Consider the following 22,350-nt stretch of genomic DNA (forward strand, 5'->3'; position numbering starts at 1 on the left):
GCAGCAGTTTCCCACCTTTCCCTGCAGGACATGGGGATCCCGCTCCAGGGAGCCCTGCACTGCAGTTCCATGCCGTTACTGGTTTGTCTTCCAGGATTTAGGGATAAAACATGACATGGATATGATTTAAGAAAAAAAAAGCCACAGCCTGCCCGGGAAAAGAATAAAATTATTCAGTTTTATGGTTTTTTGAGCTCCCCCATCAACTCATGTTCTAGAGGGAATATGGGAACAGTTTGCTGCTACTGTAACAGAAAAAAACACGCATCTGATTTTCTGCACCAGTAATGCAGGTCACATCTGAAGACACAAGCACGCACACAAATACTTCTTGCACCATCGGAAGTCGGCACTTCTAGAGAAGGAGGAACCACAAGGCACGGGCACGTTACAACCCAGGAGCACCCAGTCGGCCCATCCAAGCTGGGCACGAGGCCCAAGGTCTTCCAGGGGACATAGGAACCAACTCAACATACAAACTGAGTAGCCAAGATCTGACAGACAGTGAGACACAGCAAAAATACAACCACAGCTTAGATAATTCATTTTTAAAACTTTAGAAGAAGCCAATTATCATCTTGGCAGATTCCTGAGTATTTTACCCATTTWTTTTTGGTTCCTTTGGCATGAAGAGGTACACTGGACTGAGCAATTACACCAGTGAAAACAGAGCTCTGCAAAAGGGATGGGTTTATTCCACTAGTTTGTTTTAAGGCTTCCCCAACAGCCATTTGGCCACAGAGTTTCCCTTCCTTCGATCTCACCAGAGATTTTCCTCTCAGACGGCCTGGGGTTGTAGGAAGATKAGAGACTTCACTGTCTCCTGGATATTGTGGACATCCATCACCTTGTGAAAGCAGAAAATGAAAGCGCCCACCACAGGGAGATAAGATTTAGACCCAGATTTGGAACAGACTTTCCAAGCAGACAGCAATGAAGGCTAAGCCACTGAACAACTTCAAGAAAAAATAAAATAAACTTWAAAAAATCCTATACAGAGCTTACCAAGCTGAACCTTGTTGTGCCTGTTTGGTTGGTAAAAACAAATGGCAAAATCGGGGTACAAAAGCCCAGAAGAATTAGAGGTTTTACTCAGGGCTATAATTTCCTTTTCAGCAGCATTTCCTGCTACCTGTTCCAATGCCGTGGCAAGCCCATGCAACCTACCTTCAAAACAATAATGAAAGGGCTCRAGAGGGATATTCACGCTTCTCCGAGAAATCCCAGCAGCGCTTCCAACCACAACTTCTCCCTTTGCAGTATAACCACACAGCCTAGGACGAATAAAGGAAAAACACAACACTTGACCTAAAGCAAGGCTAGAGAAGCTGCAGACCAAGGCCACGGCGAGACCACTGCCATACAAGATCCCTGCGTCTTGGTGGAAACAAAACGGGCAGAATGTTTCATCCCAACAAGGTCAAGTCATTACAGCTACAGCTCTTCGATAGTTTCTCACAACACAAGGATAGGAAGAAGGTTGATCGCTTGCGATGCAAAGATTTCCTTTCTGCACGTTGATTCAGGCTTACCAGATTCATAAATCTGAGCAAAAATAGAGTAAGATTTCTTCTTGAAGTTCAACTGGGGATGGAGGGAGCAAGTCCAACTCATTACAGGAAGAAACAAGACTTGGACTAATATCTGCACCAGAAGACATTTCATTCTTTAATAGCCTGAGATGAGAAAAAATAAAAAATAATTTTAAAAAAATTAAATTAAGAAAAAAAAACACATGTACACAAGACCCTGCTTTCAATGTTAACCTGAAACAAAGTCTGGCCAAGCAAGAATATAGGGTATAACAAACTCCTACTCCACCCCCCCCCTACTCTCATACAATTTCCTATACGAGCCAATAATCCCAAAACTGGAACAAAATCAAGGTGGAGGGGAGAAAAAAAAAGAAAAAAAAGACAAAAAAAGACATGTCTACTTGCATAGATTCATTCAGGCTTTCTGCACAAGTCCAACATAATCATCCTTAACCACTGCTCTGTATTTGGGCTGACAAATTTTAAGTGCTTTATCTAACAGAGATAAAATTTTAATATGCGATCTTTATATATATATATATATATATATAGTTGAAGATAAGGATGCAATGCCACAAAAATTTCCATGTGTAACCTGAACAAATCACCTACAGAACGAAAAGCAAGCTACAGAAAACTGCAGAAAGATGCATTCAAAAAGGATATATATATATATATATAGTTGAAGATAAGGATGCAATGCCACAAAAATTTCCATGTGTAACCTGAACAAATCACCTACAGAACGAAAAGCAAGCTACAGAAAACTGCAGAAAGATGCATTCAAAAAGGTAAAATTCAAGAGCAGCACCGAAACATCCCGTTTCTCAGGGCCGTAAAACGGCAGAAGACACTGCAGCCGAGGAAGCCTGCAAGGTGCTGAAGTCGGAACTGCAAGGAGGCTTCGACTTCACCAAGGCTGACCCGGGGAGCGGGGCGCTCCTTGCTGCTTCTGGCGCGGCGGGGACCCCGCGACGAGCCCAGACACGCGGCCGGGATTAGTGCGGCCACCAGGCTGGGAACGACTTCACACGYGCCTGGCGCTTTGGGCGGGCTCTCCCTGCTCCCGCCGAGCTCTCCGTGGTCTGCAGGGCGGCATCTCGCACGGACACAGCCCTAAGGGGAAGCGGTCGCTCCTGAGCCCGTGCAATAATCACCGAGCACCCAAGCAGAACCGGTGGCAGAAGCATTTATGTCGTTTCTAGTCCCCAGGACCATGAGCAAAACTTTGAATTATGGGTTTCAGCAAAATCCTGCTTTTGGAAATTACTTCCCTTGAAACAGGTCAGAACGGCAACTTTGAGCCCGAGCCGCTACGGAACTGCCTGGAGGGAAGGGAAAAACAGGCTGTATAGGATCCCTGTGTAGGCAGGAGGCATCAGTGGTACTAGGAACTACTAAATCTAGAAATACAGCAAAACTAATGGTCATAAGGCAGCACCGTCTTCCTTGCAACCATTTGCCACCTGCTGTGCAGAGATCATGGCTCACATTCCTTGGCGTTTTGTTTTGACAGTTGGGAATAATGCGGATTTTACAGAGAGCACACTCAAAACCAAGAGAAATGAAGCCGGCAGGAGGATCATACCTCCTTATCACCCCGTGCGTGTKTGTGAAACACCTTTATGCCGGATCACTAAGGAAGCAGAATGATGCATCTCCAAACCAGACATCAGCAAGTAGGAAAAAAACAGTACACAAGCAACGCTGCACACACAACCCGCAGAGAAGGCGGAGGCAAACTCCGTACCTCAGAGCAGCCCGTTAACACATCAGGAGACCTGAGAAAACACTGATTTAGAGACACAGGTATTACGTCGGTAGTGTCAAAGCAGCTCTGAGAGCCCCGTGACACAGTGTGGAGGTCACCACTTCAAGGGCGCTCTAGCTAAACYCGCTGAGCACCTTCCCCGTTAGCTGCTGCAGCCGCCCCACCGAGCGTACCCAGGCCACACGCGTGCCCGGCAGCTCAGAAATCCCACACTGCTGGCTAAACAAATCGGGAGCTTCTCGTCTCGCCCTGTTTTGCRGCAAACGAGGACAAACACTGCCACTCTGACGTGCTGAGCAGGGGCTGGAGCAAGCTCCGGCTGCAGCAGAGCCAACGCRTGCAAGAGGCAGCGCAAGCCTTTCCTCCACGGCTGCGAGGCCGTGCAACAGGAACGTCGGAGGTGTCAGCACGACACCGAATTTTGCCCGTGAGCCCAGCAGAACGGGAAGAGGGCCATTCTGCACGCAGTCGCGGGAGACGAGCCGCAGGGGAAGCAAATTCGCACTCACAGCAAGGTGCCTCCACACCTCTGCCCTCCCACCCGTCCTGCGGGACGCAGGTGAAACAGRGCCGCTATCCTCACAACAACCTGGGTCCAACCTCCTTAGAGCCCACTGAAATGCAACTGCTTTCCTGCTAGAGGAGGCAGTAAATCACCAGCAATGGGTAGGAAATCAATGTAAAGTCACAGGATAAATGGCTGCAAAGCTTCTTTCTGTCCATACCTGCCAACTRTTACTATTTCAACCAGGGGTTCACAACAGCGCGGTCATTTAGCTCAGAAATTGGGCACGCCTTCCTCGCTAACATTTGGGTAGCAAGAAAACTACCTCACGTCTGTTAACCTTGCAAAAAAGTCAAGGAATCTTCTCCTGTGGCCAAAGCATTGWCATGCTTGGCCCTTCTTCAGTGATTTTACAGCCTGACTATACAGCATTGAACTTCCAGGAATCCAGTTTGGGGCTGAAATCATCAGCTGGAGGTGGGAACCAGTTTGCTACCACAGACGAGCAACAGGACAAAAAAAGTAAATAAAATAAAATCCCAGCAAGTCCATCGCCTCTATYGCAGCACTTAAAGCCACTGCCCTAAAGTAAGGATTGAGAAACAAAAAAAAAATCTCACAGTAATATACTTGAAAGACTGTATTTCCTGACCGCTCCTGACTGGGGATGGTCATTTCCCTGGGGGATCTCACATCAATWACAGAGCGCAGGGTGGCACAGTGGGCTAAAACGCAACCGCAGGCATTCCCAGGGCAGGAAAGGCCATTCGTGGACGTGACCAGCACCACCACTGCGCTCTTCCCCCGGGAAGCTGCTTTGTTTATATTTCATACAGCACAAGTCAACTCTGGAATACACATGAGTATTTCCACACGAAAGTCCTAAGTCGGAGCAAAAGTATTTCCACACGAAAGTCCTAATCTCGGAGCAAAACAGCTTCCCTGACCCCCAGTTCTGCAGGACTCATGTTTCCAAACGTCCTTTCGTGGAGCCCACCAGCGGGCTGCCCTCCACGAAAAGCCCCAAGGCTTTACACGACAACCAGAGAAATCCAGCGGCCTCTTTCCTTCTGGCAGGCAGAGGYGGCTCCCGCCAGCCCCGGCGCGGCCCCGCAGGCGCCACGCTACACTGGGCGCTTTGTGCCAGGGCGCAAACAAGAGCCCCTTGTAGGGCAAGGGCGGCCGCCCGCGGCCCCGGCGTAAATATTGCCTAAAACTGTTTTTCCTTTGAGAAATGCCCAAAGTCAGAAGCTATGAGCCCAGGCAGCGAACCTCTTCGGGTGTTGTGGGCACCCCCTTGGTTCAAGGGAAGGGTTTTTACGACAACTCAACCCCAGCACGTGGRATCCAAGAGAAAACAAGCGCGGGGCAGAGGAAATATTTTCCCAACTCGTGCAGCGAGCAACATGCACATTCGACAGATTTCAAGCTCGTTCAGCACGGCTCCAAAACTGCAAGCTGTGCAGGATGGGTTCCCCCCGCCCCTTCCACTCCTTTGCAAAACCTATGGAAAAAACAGAAGCAGAAAAGCCAAACCTACAGCCCCGGCTGCAGCAGGACTTCMGTGAGAAGAGGAAACTGCTTTTATTTAAAGGGGAACTTATTGCAACTGGCTACAGTCAAGTTGGGTCAAGGACCCATCAAAAGCCAAGGTGCCCCAGCTTCCTTCCAACCCAAATCTTCTCCTCAAAAGGTGGCCTTTTTTAACAGGGCTCCCGTACCACAGAGAAGGGTGCTGTGTAAAAAGCTATCTACTCTCTGGATACATATTCTTCAGAATTASCTTTTGCAACCCACTTATCAGCCTTCCTTGGGCACAAGGCAGAGCTTCTGCCAAGAAACCTTGGCAGTGGTCAACAGGGTAAAAGCTCATCAAGGCAGCACGGGAAATCGGGAAGCACAAGACTGCAGCTGAGAAARGATTCTCTGTTTCTTTACTTTCCGTGGGGGAAAAAGAAAAAAAAAGAAGTTTTTAAAAATGCGTGTTTTTTTAAAACATAAGACGTCTTAAAGCAGCCGTGCAGTGTGTTTTGGTTAGCAGAAGGTAACCCCACAGCTCCTGTGGTGCTATCTGTGCTCCAGGCGGGCAGCCACCCYGCTGTCCCCAGCCGATAAGGGTATCGGCCCGGCGAGGCTGGGCACGCAGGGAGCGCTCGGGAAGCTCACGGGCCAGGAGAGCCCGCCGGCTCCGCGGGCTGCGCCGCCCCACGGGCTGGAGACGGTAAGGCTGAGCCTACCACGGGCACCCCACCTACCGGGCTGAACCTACCCTGGACACCCCACAGGAAAGCCAAAATCCCACCAAGGAGGAGAAGGGAGTCAGGGAAGCTCCTTGGATGGGGGCCGTCCATGACATTGCCCAGTTCCTTGGGAAGAGTCAAGGGAAGAAGCAGTACGGGAAAGGCTGACAGCAGCTCCGTGCCCAACGACGGGGGTGACCTTCTCTGAAGGGGAGCCCGTTACTACTGGAGGGCTTTCAGCCCTCACTTTCTGATAAAAAATAAATAAAAAACGCAACTTTAAAAACCCACAAACTAAAAGCTATATGGGAATCAATTACASGGGAAAAAAATCTGGGTGGGGAGACTATCCTCAGCTGTAACCAGCGGGAAACCTAGTAAGGGCATGTGAAAGCACCGAGCCTCCCGTCTCGGGCAGCCAGCCGACAGCCCGTGCCGTAGATGGAAAACAGAGCCCAGCTGTCCACCCAGCTGAGAAATCCCAACCAGGAGGTCAGCGGCTTTCGCAGCCCAGCCCCGGCACTGTACACAAGCAGAGGGCGAGAGCTGCTCGTGTCTGGACTAGCTTAGCTGCTGGGTCTGTGAAAGTTCAAGGAAAGGCCTCTCTTGCTTAGACAGCAAATGTTTCCTTGAACACTGTAAAACCGGAAAGTTGCAGAGCGAGTGCTGGAATTCTGCATGTCTGAAGGAACTCAACACTCCCATTTATCACTGGGCGCWCCAAGAGGGGTGTTCAGCCCAAGAGGGTCCCGGTCCCCTAAAGCACGTGCCAAGCATTTAATACCAGCCTTGGGTGCAACGGGTTTTGCAATGCCAGTGCAATCTCGCACGTGGTGGCATAAGCAGCATTGCGCCACGCAGGCAGGGGACACATAAATTTTGCTCAATGAGATGGCTATCACGCTGCTGACAAAAACAGCAGCACTGCCAGCCTGGCGCAGAACTCACATGTAGCTCCAGCTACAGGGGCCCTCCAAGAGCATGAGGGATTCCAAAACCTCCTCRTGGCTTCCTACAAGGTTTCTAAATCATCCCCTTCTTACCCAAATCACCTGATCAGCCACCTGCAACTGCTCTCCCTAATCACCCCCTGCATCTGCTCTTGCTAATCACCTCCCAAGCACATTGCAATTAACACACACGAGCTCTGGAAGCCCTGAAGCTGTTGCATCTGGCTGTGCAGGGCACTCAACTTGAGTAGGCATCAAGGAGGCCTTCTCAAACATATTTCCTTTCCATTTAGAAAGGCTTCCACTAAAGGATCACCAACAGGGTAGAAAGTAGATGCTTGACCAGGCAACAAATATATCAGCTTAACTGAAGTTCAGCTTTACCCACCACCAGTAGGCTGTATCAACCATTTTCACTCAAAGTTTGAGGTTCCACAGCTCACAAGAGGACTTTAATAATCACACCACCAAAAACGACATTTCACTTGTGTTAAAAAGATCATTGTAATCTTGTATACTTATATTTTCTCATCCGCACGCCCACGAACATCCTAAGATAACACAGGGCAGTCAAAGCCTCAACTTACATGATTGTCCCACAAACATGTGCTCATAACTTGAGCACGATTTCCTAATCTTTCAGGCTATACCTATTTGTGTGAGTGTGTGTGGGGGGGGTATTTTCTTTGTTGGAGCACTAGTCTTGCCCAGTCTTTCTCAAGGCGCTCAAATGTAGGCAGGGGAGGAGCTCCCAGAAATCTTCCACCAACACGAGCAGCTCTGTCTTTATGCAAGTCAGCAGCAACGTTCTCGAAACCGAATGCATCTTCCCCAGAGACACTGGGCGTGAATTATGGCCCATGACCTCTAGCTTCTGAGCTCGTTTTAAAATCAYTGTGCTGCTGACTTTTTGCCAGCTTCCAAGCAACTCTGAAGTTATGGCACATAATTTCATTCCATATGGAATATTTCTTGTGGATATACCTCCTTAGGAGGTCAAGGCCGCTCCACACAGCTACACAGGAACGCTTTTGTGCCTTCTGTCTGAAGGCCTAGACACAAGGCAGCAGAGATAGGGGAGTTCCATTATCTGCAAATGCTGCCAAGTAACTGCACCTGCTCAAGGCAAATACCTCACATCAGATAAGTCTGAGGCCAAAGGTTTACCCAGAAATTTAATCCCTAAAAAATATGCTTGGATCTATGTCTAGCATAGYCTAATTTTAATGGCAATTATCTGTCCTTCACAAAGAAGAAATATCAGACTAAGCAGTTGTCTTTTTCAGAAGCYGATTAAAAGAAGAGTCTTTTGTTAGTTGGTATAATAAACTTAATAGCAGTCAAAGCAGAAGACAGAAGAATGAGCTTGAAAACTGAAAGAGGTACTTAGGGCCCGGGTATTACAGCATAGAGATACTTAGAGCAGAGGCAATTCTATGATCTACATTATCATCCTTATGAAGTGATCAGATTTACAGGCTTAGCCTCTTAGTCCTTCAGGACACGCTGCTGGAAAATGCAGGGCTCAGCGGGTGATCCAACAGCAACTTTTCCCATACAAATTGGTGCCCAGAGCAAGCACCTAAACCCGCATACAATTCAAATACACAAGGGATGGTGTATCAGAAAGCAAGCTCCTTCCCATTTTTATAACATTACCCTAAATTTTTTTTTTTTTAAAATGTTGGCATCTGCCTTTCCAGAAGTGAGAGATGACAAGTTTTTGGGGGGTTTTGTTTGTGTTTCATAAAAACTACCTGCTTGTTGGCCTGCAGTTCGGGCTCTCGGCTCAGATCTTGCCCACGTCCCAGCRTCCTTGCCATGGATCACTTTTTTCTGAAGCGCTTCAGCTGCTTTGTCTGTGAGATGATGCCCAGAACAAGCCTTTTTGCACTGCTCTTTACCAGTTACATTTTCAACACCATACACTTCCTCAGATGACAACCGCTCATCAAGTCAATCAAAGACTCAGCCATGGAAAAAAAATATATATACACACACACACACACCCCTTGTCTATATTTTTTTGATGGTATTAAAAAAAAATCACAGTCAGCTATTAAATGATGGAAAATAACTAGCAACCATTTGGTGAGGGGGCATTAGTGTATTTACCCTCAGAAAGTAAATGCCATAAAGACAGTCCCACTGCTCCTAATTTTACGGACACACCGTTCCCTCTCAGCCTCCGTGCAGAAATATAGACTCATACAAAATGCTAATTTCACACACTTCGGAGAAATTTAGCCCAGGAACCTGAGTCATGCCCATACTTTGCATTGGAAATCGGTATGTATGGCTGTACATTATCAACAAAAATCTATAGATATAGATTACGGCTTAGCAGGAATGGAAAAAAAGCGGAGTTAAACGTATGGCCAAGAGGGAAAGCAAAGTCATTTACCTTCATACAGGACTGCGCTCTCGCCCAGACAAGGACGAGTGTCAGCTTGGTGCAAATCCCCCAGCTGCTCGGCCCAGACTTGCAGGGTTATTTCCCCCGGAGCAACACASGCTTCCAGTTTTTACGCAGGGCGTTCAGAGCCGCTTCGACAGAGTGTCAGACCTGCTCTCTACTCCCTGGCACAGAGCGAGAGAGGTTTGCATTTTGTTTCTGCTGAAAAGCTTTACAGTTTATCTGCCAAAAATGCAAGCGTATACACTAGTTTCCCAACGGGATGCGCCTTCTCRGCAGGTATCTGCCGCCCGCGAGGCAGAGCTCTGGGGGTCTCTCTGAAGAGCTTTGGCAAAGCCAGGAGCCTGCAAAGCAGCCGCCGTGCGGGCAGCAGGAAGGCAGACAAGCTCACCAAGAGCAACGCCTGGTACATCCTGCACAAACAGATGCTCCCACTCAAGTGAGCAACGCACGGAGCCCCGCGCGACTGCTCAGACACCYGGCAGCCCCAAGGCAGAGACGCGCCTCGCCAGCAGATCCCGAGGTGCAGCCTGGCCCCGGCTCTCCACACGGGTGGCTTTAATCCCGCTCCGTCCCCGGCGAGCGAGCGGGCGTCCCAAGGCTCACGCTGCAGGAGCAGAAGGGCAAACGCTATTTCTGGAGCTCGTTCTCAACACCATTCATTTGCAGAGCAGACAGGCCGAGCGCTGACCTCCTCTGAAGGTCTGCCTCCTTCGCTTCTCCTCTCCTGGCTAGTTAGGACAGCTTAAACCGGACAACAAAAGCAGGCAAAGCGCTAACAAGCACAAGTTTGCTTTGCCAGAGCAGAAAATGCAGAAAAGAAAAAGCGGGAAGCCTGTTGCCACATGCATTGACTGATATGAGAATGTTGCTATCAGCTTTGCTAATATATAACGAGATGTCGGATAGCTGCACCTTTGAGAGCAAATATTGCCAAGCACGCTCAGAACTGGGAGGAACTCGGTGCTCTGGAGTTTCCTCACAGCTTTGAGGTTTCTCCAGTCAACAGGAGGAGAAAGAGCTTAATTCTGTAGCATAGCAGAAGCCTTGGCCATGGAAGGACACGTATTTAGGCAGGTGTTGAGACAGGTCAGATATGAGACAGGCCAAACAGTCTGCAAACTACTCTRCCTATACTTATCTTTCCCTCTTTTAGGAAAACGCAAGAAAAGTAGTGATAAAATAACTCGATCCATCACTGCTGCTCTAGTCCCATTCCAGGCTCTTTCCGGAGTCGCTGTGACTTCCTGGAATAATTCACAGGTATCAGGAAGAAGAGGGTTTCCAGTATCAAAGACACTGACTTGGCCTGGTCATTCTTTCTTTGCATTCAGAAAGAGATCTCACAAGAGCTCAGGTGCCTATGAAAAACTGAGATATTCCCTTTGTCTCACACACTCGTATCTGTTCCCAATGGAGGGATCAAAATATTCCAGAAGCTATCAGGAAAAAATATATGCTACCAAAGGAAAGGAATAAAGGTAAAAAAGAAGAAAATTCTGCACTGTGACATTAAACAGAGGACGTGACAAAGAAATCCTCAGCAGGGTACAAACTTCAGAATATCCCAATTCACAAAAATAATTTCTCTTTTGGAAGAAAAATGGACACGAGGCAACTCGTCCTGTTTCCAAACTAAAAGGCAAGCAGAAGCAGAAGACACTTCTAAATTTACACCAAAGATAAACTATGAAGCACTTTTGCCCCAGCCCCTTTCCAAAGAGCAAGGCACTAGAGCAAAGCCAAGCCGGGAGGCAGGGCTCTGCTGCAAGGCCTTCTACCTTCAGGAACTGTGTGAGAGGCCAGAAGAGCTACCGTTTCCCAGCAAAAACAATAAATCCCAATTGTCTTGAAAGAAATTCTTGCGCCTCGAGACTTCCAAGCCTGTAACTGTGCTTTCTTTAAGCTACGAAGCTCCTCACTCCTCTAGCTARCAATGAAAATCATTTAATTCTGCACCCTCTCTTGCCAACAGCTAAAGTTAATAGCCAAAAAGACAGAAGGCATCAACCCCATTTTTCTCCCTGTCTACCAAATGCTCAGTTTTCTCTGGACACAAGTGGTTATTGAGTAAAATTCAAGTACTAGGAAGTGCAGCCACCAGCACCTCAACTCCCTGGAAGCAACCCAGACCCTCAGCAACCAAACCCAGCCACAGATCTCTCCCGTCAGCTTCCCTAAGTCCAAACAACGGCTTAAAACGCTTTATACCAGAGCCCTCTTATTGTTTCACCTGCTCACTTTTTTTTTATCTGCTGCAAGACTCACGAATGGGAGAAGCCAAAGGAGATGAAGGGCTCCAATGCRGCAAGTCTTGGACTTGGAGTCCAAGAAATCTTGCCAATGCATTGGCAAGAAATCTTGCCAGAATCCAAAAAAAAAAAATCTTGGGGGAGGAGGAGATCCCAAGCGAGCGGCCGAGGAGCCCAACCTGCTRCGTGGCCATTTCTCACACCACTGGTCTCAGCTGCCATCACTGCCTCTTTGGGGRACATAAGGAGGACAGAAAAGTACCAGTCCTGTTTTGAAGAACATGACAAAAAGAAGGGCTAACATTAAAAAAAAGAAGGGCTAAACCCATGTTTTAGAAAGGAGAAAAGTGAAGCTTTGGTCATCCTCTTCCTTTCCTCTCCAGATGCACTGGAATGGTTTTATACACTAAGATGAATTTTAGTTCCCTTTCTTTTACACTAGTCAAAGAAGAGAAATACAGTGAAGATCTCACATTGTTTCTTCAAGGGACATGAGAGTAAATGTAAACACTATAACATGGAGATGGAAGAACACTGAAGGAAGTCTTTCTCCAGGCTCAAATTAGCACTTTAATGAGCATGTACAAACATATAAAAAAAAAACAAAAAAATAAAAGGTTCTTCTAAATTTAGATCTACCTTTGGTCAGCTCCATCAAACCAAAACAGAAAAGCTYAGAGAAAAGTAGCTAAATTACCACAAATGGGTTGATCCTGAATGTGAAAAAGTCAAMTATTCTTTCCCAAATAAATGGCTTGGATGACCAAGCCTGAATATTGTGTAAGGAGAAACTAAGCTGTTAGAACTACAACACCTGCACGCAGAAATTGGCTTTTCATAAAGCCCTGGCTCAGCGGAGAGTAGGTTCACAAGAACATTGAATCCACASCACGCTACAGGTAAAGCACCCACACGGTCTCTGCTGCTGTTAACACCACTTAACCATCAGCCTTTACACCCCATCCTCTCACACACGGCCCGTGTAGCTGGGCAGTTACGCTGCCGGAGAACACCTAATCTTCACATTCCTGGTCCCAGGTGCTTTGCTGCAAGCTTTGCCGCTTGCCTTCCTGCAATATTTTTAGGTATTTTTCCCTGAAGGACTCAATGCCCAGTCACAATGGCTATGAAATTTAACTCCTAAGACTCAAAATCATTTTGAAAACCCTTTCCCTGCTCCCAGGAACAAACACAACTTACCATTCCCTGAACCCACACTTAATGAACACCTGGAAATTAAAAGAATCCTGATGGAATCAGTCCCCCTTCACATGCTTTATGAAATAACCAAACATCAACAGAACTCCTTCCAGAAAAGATAATGTATTAATTTGTAAAATCCCCAGAACAGACATAGCACATAGGCAGCACATGCGATATTTAAATGCCTGCACTRCAAAATCAGCTTAGGTTGCAGATGCAAAGGAAGATCCAGCCCAGTACAATAATTCTGGACACTTTTGTGCTGTAAGGAAAATCAGCGTGCAGTCTAAGGGAAGAGAAGTTATTGGTAGCTTTGGCTGGAGACAGAAAAACAATACTCAAAGGACAACAYAGACCATCCCAAAGACAAAATCAGGCATCTAACAGACCCCTCTAGACCTCTGCAAGTAAACTCCAGAATTTCAAAACTAAATTTCCAAGCAACGTGCATTCAAATGCTTTCCACTTCAAAAGAGAAGCCTTTTTAATACCTTGCTTAAGAAAAGGGAACAAAGGTCCATCTCTCTGTCAGCTCTGAAGCAAATCCCACTGCTAAGGGATTGGTGACTCAGCCAGTTCTTTAACACCTGAGATTTTCCACTAAGACTCTACGTTTATTARGAGCTTTGCCCAATAAAACCATGGTGTGTCAATAATGCACTGTTTAATCACATCACAGGTCCCAGTCTGCATTTCCATTGGCTTTTCCATACTCGGACTGTTGCAGTGGTCAAGCAAGGGCCCTTCCCTCAAGGCTTTTATAAACTTCAGGGAATAAGAATTACTGTTTAAAAAGTTAGAAAAGCAGAAGGAAAGCAGCACTGCAGTTGCAAAGAGCTCAGAAATTAAGAGGTGCTTGGAATAGTCGGATGAGTAACACTACCTTTACAAGCCCTCCGAAGCAAGCTCCAGGCTCTGCACCATTCCAACAGGGAGATCCCGCTGGCTGCTCCGTGCTTCCCGCTCCGGCATCCTCGCTGATTCCTTCCCCACGCTTTCCGCTTTATGAGTAGCTGCTGCCTCTCTCCTAAAGAAGGCACAGGACAGGCTCCCACTGGGGAGAGATATTATGTCTCTTTATATCCCTTCTTCCCAGCTCCCGAGCCTAACCGCTACATCACGACTGGATGGTCGTTGAAGCGGAGCAGGAGCRAGGTCCCAAGTGATGTCTCAGAAATAACATCACGATGGAGCGAAGCAGCAGCAGCATGAGGAGCAAAATGGGTTAGTTTTGCACTAACCAATGCTCTCTAAGGTCTGCTCAGGACTMTCCTTTTCCATATTTGGAAACATCATTCTTCTCCTCAGAAGATGATCATGGAAATGCACAACAACCAGGACTGGAAGGTGCTTCTGGAGGTGCACCTCCACCTCCCTAGGCGCTGGCCCAGAATTTGCCCTGGACAGCACACTGCCCTCCAGGTGCCACCCAGGCAAAGGGACCTTGCAGAGAGTGCACTACRGCCAGCTCACTGACATCAGCTCCAGTATTTGCCTTATAATCCTAGAATGTTCAAAGTTACAGATATTTTTTGAAATGCTACCAAATATCAAGCTGTAACACACTCAGTTCYGGACAGAACAGAGCTCCTGTTCGCATCGTGCTGCGCCAGCTCTACAAGGGAGTCCCACCTGTTCCCTCAAGGCAACAGAAGTAAAATACAACTCAAGTAAGCGCTGTATGAACTGACAGCATGCCAGCCCCATAATTCAGATTATTTTGGATTACGCGGGTTCTTCCATCTTTTGGATTGTTTCCAAAAAAAAATAAAAAAATAAAAAAATAAAAGACAACTTTGGTCACCAGCACTTTAATCTTAGGAATAAGAGATTACTTTAGGGCAAGATGACCTCTGATTTGGCTCTTCACTCCTGTTTATAGAAATGACACCCCAGGAGAGGTTCGAAGAGGGAGCCTGCAGCAGCTCTCACCAAGAGGGATCATGGAGACARGGGCGGCAGAGGAAGGGGAAGCGTCGGAACGAGGCGCTGCCGCGCGTTGGGTTCGGCTCAACGCGCTGTGCTTGCTGCTCCACCAGCTTCTCCGGGAGCTCCCGGGCGGCAGCAGCTCCCTGAGCAGCCAGCGACAGCCCAGCAAGGGCTCCACAGGCGGCAGGACGGAGCCGGCGGCTCCCCGCACGCTTCAGCCGCCGCGGCGGGCGCGCAGCCCCGCCACAGCCCCGGCACCAGGCACTCACCACGGCCACGGCAAAGCGTGTGGATCGCGCGCTCCTCGGGAGCTCGTGCTGCAGAGCCGGGGATTCACGGGGTGTTTAACAAACAAGGCAACGAGCAGTCGGCCCTTGTGTCACTCTGCATCAGCCACAAGACACATCAGGCAAGGGATACACAGCAAAACCAACCCAATTCCAACAGCCAGCAGCAGCCACACATGTTGGCAACAGCAAAGCTCAAAGACACCAGTCTAAAAACAACAGCAGCCGCAGACTGAGCTTCTGAAGCCAACCCAGGGCCTGCAATGCACCCCGCAGCACAGCCTGGGTGCCCCTGGAAAGGAAGCCAGAGCACAGGCTGAAACTTCATTAACTTCTCTCTTCAGGGCTGATGGGCGCAGGCAGCGCTCCTCCGCTGCTGCGTATCCCCTTGATATTTTCCAGACAAAATCCACCTGGAAAGAACCATGTTTCTCTCCTACAACCATCAGTCATGGCCACTTTGCAGACAAGCGCATCAAGATGTAGCCCATGTTCTGAACTGCAGTGTTTATTTTCTGCAGCTTTCCAAGAGGGGACATCATTTTTGCCGATGATAGAAGATGGGGGGCAACCTCTCATTGCAGATGCTTCTTGCACCCGAGTGGACAGGGCAGCTAGAGTAACACATTGGAAGACTTTGCCAAATGGAAACACAACTCAAAGCTTGCAGAATGATCCCTATGTGTATGATGGAAAGAAAAAAATTCAAAAAAAAAAGTAGAGATTCCTGTCAGTCCTGCAGTCTGCTGCAAAGGCAGTCCTGCTGAATTAGGTGCCGTGGATGTTTTCTTCTGTGACAAATACTTTAGTTCCACATTCAGGTGACTGACGGGGACCAAGTATGAAGCCAGATGAGAAGAATCCAACRCTGCAACTCTGCAAACACAGCTGCATTTATGGCCAGTTGTTACTGAAGACCACAGGGRGCTTCAGCAAAGACATGGAGCAAGAGGCAGCGGAGCCCGTGGTCTGAYCGCCCGCCCAGGCCCCGCTGCTGCTGCAGGCCAAGTGCACGTGGCAAGGAAACTGCCTGCCATGCACTAAGAAAAGACCACGCGCTTGTAGCGCTCAGAGCTAAAGTTACCTTGACCAGCCAACAAAAATGATGCAAAAAGCTCTTATGTATGTAGCAGAAATATGCAAACARTAGGCATGAAGAACTGTATTTTCTACTTGGTTCTTTATAAAACGCTTAGTAGAAACCTACTTTAGCTATTAATATATTTTAAGAATCACTGCTTTGCGTTAAGGGGGAAAAAGGGAAAGGCRCAGACTCCTCTGATAGCGTATCCATCTTTAGATGCATTGTGGAAACTAGTTAATTTGCATTTGCTTCGCCTGCCCCTCCAGCGTTCCTGGTCGACAGGAACAGCTCGGGCCAGATGGGTGCGAGAGGCAGGACTGGTGCCCGAGGTGCAGCCAGACCGCTCCTGGAGCGACAGGTCTCTGCGTCAGCACGGCCAGCACTGCGGAAGCCGCCCCGCCGCGGGGCCAGCGCCGCGAGCAGCACCGCCGGCAGCCCAGAAACATCCCAAAGTTACGAGCAACGGCAGCTGGAGACGCTCGGAGGGAGCGATGACTAAGAGCAGCGAGCCACATTTCAGAACAGCTTTCCAGAGCGAGGTAAAACGAATTACATAACGGTCTGGAGCAGGACCAGGGAGAAGATGTGCTCGGCTGTTGTCGCGGGGCTGCCGCCGCCAGTGCAGTCACGTCGCTGGCCCCGCGGCGCCGGGCTTTCYGTTCGCATTAACCGCGCGGCCGCTGCGCGCGGTGCGGCCCTGCGCCCCGAGCGCGCCGCGGGAGCCGGCCTGCACGCTCCGCGCCTCGGCACAGAGGGACACCAAGGGATTCATTATGCAGCAGGCTCTTCTGATCGCAACCAACCAAGGGCKGATGTAAAGCATGCAAAGATCCCTGCCAAGATGCCACAGGAACGATTACAATAATTGAACTGCATAATGAAAACCTGAAAGGAAGTTAGCACCTACAGCTAGCTCAGCTCCCGAAGTCTGCTAGCACCCGGTTCTGGTTCTGTGGGTGCTAACACAGAACTGCTGTCTGGGGAGAAACATCAGGAGTTTAAAGCATGCCCGCCTTCCGGAGGGCTGATCGGGATCACTCATATTTCAGGGTGATGACCTGATTATCTGATTATCAGAACAAGATCTGGAGAGATCTATGAAAAGCAAAGGCTCTCAGTGTCATTTCATCCCCAGCTTATCTAAACTCACCCGGATAAATTACACCGTAGCTAGGTAACTTATCTGCACGCACAGCGCAACACTGAAAATACGTTCAATAGTTTTCCTTGCTACAGTATAAAAATCAACCTAGAGGTCATGGAAGTCCACATCATTCAGAAACAGTTTAGGGCATTTTAAAGACTTCATGTTTCATTCATCAAAAATTCCTCTTCAGAAGTAAATTGGGTTAAGAAGAATGTTATAAGGAAAACAATATAAACAAGGGAGCTCTGTGCAAGTTTCCAGCATTACTCCCGGCAGGAGATGCTCAGCTCCTTCAGCACTGATGCACTGAGGATGATGGACTGAGTGAGCAGAAATCTAAGTCTGCAGCTCRGGCGGGAGATGGGAAGCAAATACCTGGAGCCCGGGCAGAACCCACAGGCAAACGGCAGCTGGGCACCGGGAGCAGGAGAGCACCGAGGCCTCCCGGGACGGGMACAGCACAGGTCCGGGAGCACAGACCCACGGAGCTTTTCCACCGCTGCTTTTGGGGAAAAGAGCAGGGAAGATCCGAGCTGAAGACGAAAACAGAAGAGCACTGACAATTCTCAGCTGTAAACAAAGCCACCGCTATCGCGAAGCGGGGGCCAGGCCACACGAGCCCTCAGCCACCAGCTGCAGCAGGCAGAGCTGAAAAGCAGCTCCCAGCAACATAAAGTAGGAACAAAAGCCTGAAAAATGACCTTCTCCTGCCTTTGCAGAGGAAAACTGAGGGAATAAGGATATAGGAAAGGCGTGACTATTATGAGGCTTTATCCCCAGCATGAAAGATAAAACAGTTAAGACTAGAAATACGAAAGAGGCCTCTCATTCTCTCGCGAGCACCTGCACAGCTGTGCCCGTAAACGAGCTCTGTGCTTGCAAACACACCCAGGAACTAAGCTGCAAAGTGAGGGGCATTACCGGGAAGTTCACAGGGCATCCGACATGGAGATGGCAGCAGGGGCTGCAAGCCGAGCTGCACCAAGGGCACTGTGCACTGAGGGTCATCTCGGTTTAGTGCTAGCAAAGATAAACCCGTCATTTCTCCTCCGCCTTCACCAAAGGAAGCATTTGGTTCAGTATATCATCCTGGAGAAAATACATGGGGGAAAAAAAGCAACAGGAGAGTCCCCAAGTCTGTCTGGTTGCAAACACCTAGCAGAACTGGGAAGAACATGACAACCGAAGGGACAGGTAGAAAAATCCCGTTAAAAGAAAAATCATGTTATTCGTACAGTATTGGGCAGCAGAGGTGAACCGCTGCACAACAGAGTCAACCCAAGGTAGCTCTGCTGAGCAGCAAGCAGTTTGAGTGCAGCCATGCTAACAGCCGGGCTGTGCTGAGGAGAACCAGTGGAAGTTGGATGTCTGGTTGATGCTCTCCCACTGCCCAGGGCTCCCAGTATGGTTGCTGGGGTGAGTCACGCGGGCCCAGTTCCCTCACGGCGATGGCCAAGCCGCTTCCCCAGCGTGGCCGGGTTTCCTCCGAGGCACCCCTATAAATTCACTCCTTTGTTTTTGATTAATATGACTGATTGCTTTACTGATTTGTGTCAACTAGATATAAGAAAATGTTTTTTTCATCACAAAGGTGGTCAAACACTGGAACAAGGCCCAAGAAGGCTGTGCAACCTCCTGTCTCGCCGGCATTCAAACCTCAACAACGCAAGGCCCTGATCAACCTCATCTCAGGATCCCATGTTGAGCAGGAGGTTGGGACCAGAGATTTAAGAGGTCCCTTCTGATCTCAAGAAGCCGTTGTTCTAAAAGCAGCAATTTTCCAACTCCTACCTGAATCCACTGCCTCAGCTTTCAACCAAACACCTAGCAAAGCAGCAGGAGAAAACACCAGGTTGTACTGGGTGTCTCCTTGCTATGAAAGACCTTAAAATACTGATCAAGAGCTTATGCTAGAGGTTATAAACAGTTATCTAAAGTATCTCACTTGGACACCAATCCTATTTGTAGCTATTTGAAATATGAGAGAATTGCTTGGAGCAGACAACACTCACTGGGAATAGTGACCAGAAGAGCCAAAAGCAACCTTTGATAAACTAATACTTATCTGAAGATCCCCTCTAATCTCCTTGGGCACGCTTATCTCCTCGAGGTGATTAGATCCTCCCTTACACACACTCTAATCACAAGCAATGATAAAACCGTACGTGGAATCCTGCCAGCGCAGTTCGGAGGAAGACTTCTGATCATCGCCAAGCCAAATGGACTAGCTTTCTGCTCTAGATGCCCAAGTCAGACAGCCAGCTCGGAAAAAGACACTAACGGGGATGGTCAAGGGCAATCAGAAATACAGAAAAAAAAAAGGGCCTATTCAACCCCAAAACCACACGACATTCGCAAGCAATGAGAGTCACGGACATCCTGCAGGAGAGACTCCGTAGCTTCAAGGAGAGAGGCTGAGGAGCAGCCSGGGTCCTCCAAACACCGCCGTGCAACGAGATGGCAGCTACGGCAGCCCACGGGAACGGACGGATGGGAAGGCCATCCGTGYGCTCTCCCTTGCTCAGGGGGCGACCCAGCCCTTTTCCAGTTGCATTTTCAAGCTCTCAAGCACTTTCAGACACCAACCTGCAAGCGCACCAACGTGAAAGGCCCAACATGGATAAAAGGGATGCCAGATCCCCCATTTTATTTCTGTGGTCAAGAAAGGCACAGTATTTTAGTGCCTGGAAGGGAGGAGGTCCCTCAAAAGACCTAGGACCTCTTCCTGGGCAACTATTTTGCTGTGTAACTTCCGAAGAGCAACTTATTCTAACCAGAGCTATRAAGGAGAGTTTTTCCCACAACATCTTTCAGAACTATCGAGCTGTTATCATCTGGCATAAGTCAGAGTGCAGAACGTGCAGCACGAGCTGCAYCCTGCACGAAGCTGCCCAGGTGGTACGCGAGTCTCCACAGCGTCAGCCGAGATACGAGAGGCTTTGAACAGTCACRTGAACTTGGAAGGAAGATTCTAACTAGAAGTTTCATTTCAGAAAACTGTTTCTCTGGGACAGGGAGAAAACGAGAGTTCCACCTGGCTGCACGAAAACCCTTCAACAAGTAATTCCTGCCATATGGAGCGACACCCACCTACGCTCCATTACAACAGGACTTCCCAATAGGTCTACGGAATTTCAGCGTTTAACTCTACAAATAAAAATCCTTGCGGGAATCCCCGGCAGACAACTTCATAGGTTCTGTTCTAGGCGTAACCTAAACAGCAGGCAGAAGGAAACTCAAATGAAAAGCTTCAATCTCAAACTGCATCAATTCACTCAAGGAGGCCCTTAAGCATCACGGTGAAATTTTTCAATTAAGCACRAGCAAATTGAAGTTTTTATTGCCGCCTTCTCGCTAGCCCTGAATAGTCAGCAGCTAAAAGGACGCAAGTCATCCAGACTGTGCAGCAGGATAATCCTCTAAATTCAAATTACAAAGGTGTCCAGAGCCACTGAGGCGAGCGCAGCGACTTATCAAGGGCACAAATCGTCCTCTACAACCKTTTGTAGCAAATACTGAAAGAGACAACGCATCTTTAGAGCTGGGGAGAGCACAAAGAACCAGCCAAAAATGAGCCATGCAGATCACAGAATATCAGACTTTTACAGAACCTGATTTTTACAGTCAAACTGTATGAAAGTCAAACATACAGAAATCACGTGTTTTGTATCGKTTTCCTCACACAGAAGATGCAGATGGGGCTTCTTTGCTCCTACCAGCCAGAAATCACACTGGAAAAAATAGCAATTTAGCCAGGTTTATCTCCACAGAGTTCCCTGCCGTAATCAATCCTAGCTGGCACTCAATGGCCAGGCAGGCCTCTATAATAGAGGGATCATTCTGAAGACTATCATTTTTTTTTCCCCCCACGCATTTAATAAAAAGAGAGGAAAAAAGMGCATTCTCCCATGTGATCTGTGCTACATTTCTGCGCTCATGACTCACAGCTGAATTAACTCAGCTCTCGAGTTCGACAGAGCAGATTTAGCAGTGGTTTGGCCCTACCAGAAAGGCAGGGCAAGGCACGAGCAGCACTTCAGCCGAGCGGCYGCTGCGCAGCCCAGCTGGCCGCAAGCCCCACGCTGCGCCCTTCCAGCTCAGCTCTGTCACACGTCGCTCAAAAGCCTCTTCCTGGGGCCCTTCGGACAGCAGGGACGAGCAGCAGCATTCCCACGAGGCTACCAGCGGAGCGCTCAATTCCTGCGAGTGTTTAAAGCTGCCCAGTTCTCCAAGCGCAGGCATAAAGAACAGAACAGTATCAAATTAAAAATAAGTTAACTGAATTACTGAAAAGCAAAGAGATTCTGGGTGTGKGGGGGGCTTGTTACAGAGCATTTGCTTGGTCTGGGGCTTGGGCTTTTTAGTTTTTGGGGGAAAAAAACTCCAGGAGAAAACACTGCTAAAACTTCTGACCTGCCCAAACGCGAACCCCCTAAACCTACCAGAATTTCAGATTTCTGGAAATCCATCCGGATTCCTGTTTTTTCCGCGTGGCCGTCGGCGCCTCGCAGCTCTGCACTCCGGGGTGGCAGGGGAACGACAGCCGCCCTGCGCTCGAGAGAGCAGGCCGCAGCCCGCGCGGCCCCYGCTCCGAGGACAGGTATTTTGGGGAGCTCTAGCCGCCTTTAGCACCAGGGATCCCTTCCAGTGCCCGGAACGAACTAACGCCAGGCAGGAGACGGCGGGAGAGCAGAAAGGAATTGAGAGACGAGAACAAGCCCGGTCCATCCTAAGGCACGGACACACACCGTGTATATACGTATATAGGCGGTGGAACAGTAAACCCCAGCAGCGCTGAGTTTAGGCGGGCACGATGGACTGCGCGCAGGGCCCGGCCCGCCGCCTCGCCTCTCCTCTCCTCTCCTTCCCTCGCTCCTTCCCGCCTTCCCGCCGCGCTCTCCGCTCCCGGCGGCTACCGGGCGGGCGGCTCCCGGCGCCGGTACCTGTAGTAGCTGAGGAGGCCGTTGCTGAGCACGAACCAGCGGCGCTGGTAGCCCTTCAGGTAGTTGGTCCACTTGAAGAGCCAGCCCT

General features: G+C 48.9%; 1 protein-coding gene across 1 annotated transcript in view; it reads right to left on the reverse strand.

Moving 5' to 3' along the window:
• The window catches only part of OSBP2 (oxysterol binding protein 2), a 113,261-nt gene extending 90,917 nt beyond the window's left edge, over positions 1-22,344 (reverse strand). Inside the window, exon 1 of the mRNA XM_026040180.1 lies at positions 22,263-22,344. The gene's annotated coding sequence lies outside the window, so the exon portion shown is untranslated. The remainder of the gene's footprint in view (positions 1-22,262) is intronic.
• Positions 22,345-22,350: the final 6 nt, after the last annotated feature.

The sequence above is a fragment of the Nothoprocta perdicaria genome, unplaced genomic scaffold, assembly GCF_003342845.1.
Source record: "Nothoprocta perdicaria isolate Ctin4 unplaced genomic scaffold, notPer1 scaffold_250, whole genome shotgun sequence".
Classification (NCBI taxonomy): Eukaryota; Metazoa; Chordata; class Aves; order Tinamiformes; family Tinamidae; genus Nothoprocta; species Nothoprocta perdicaria.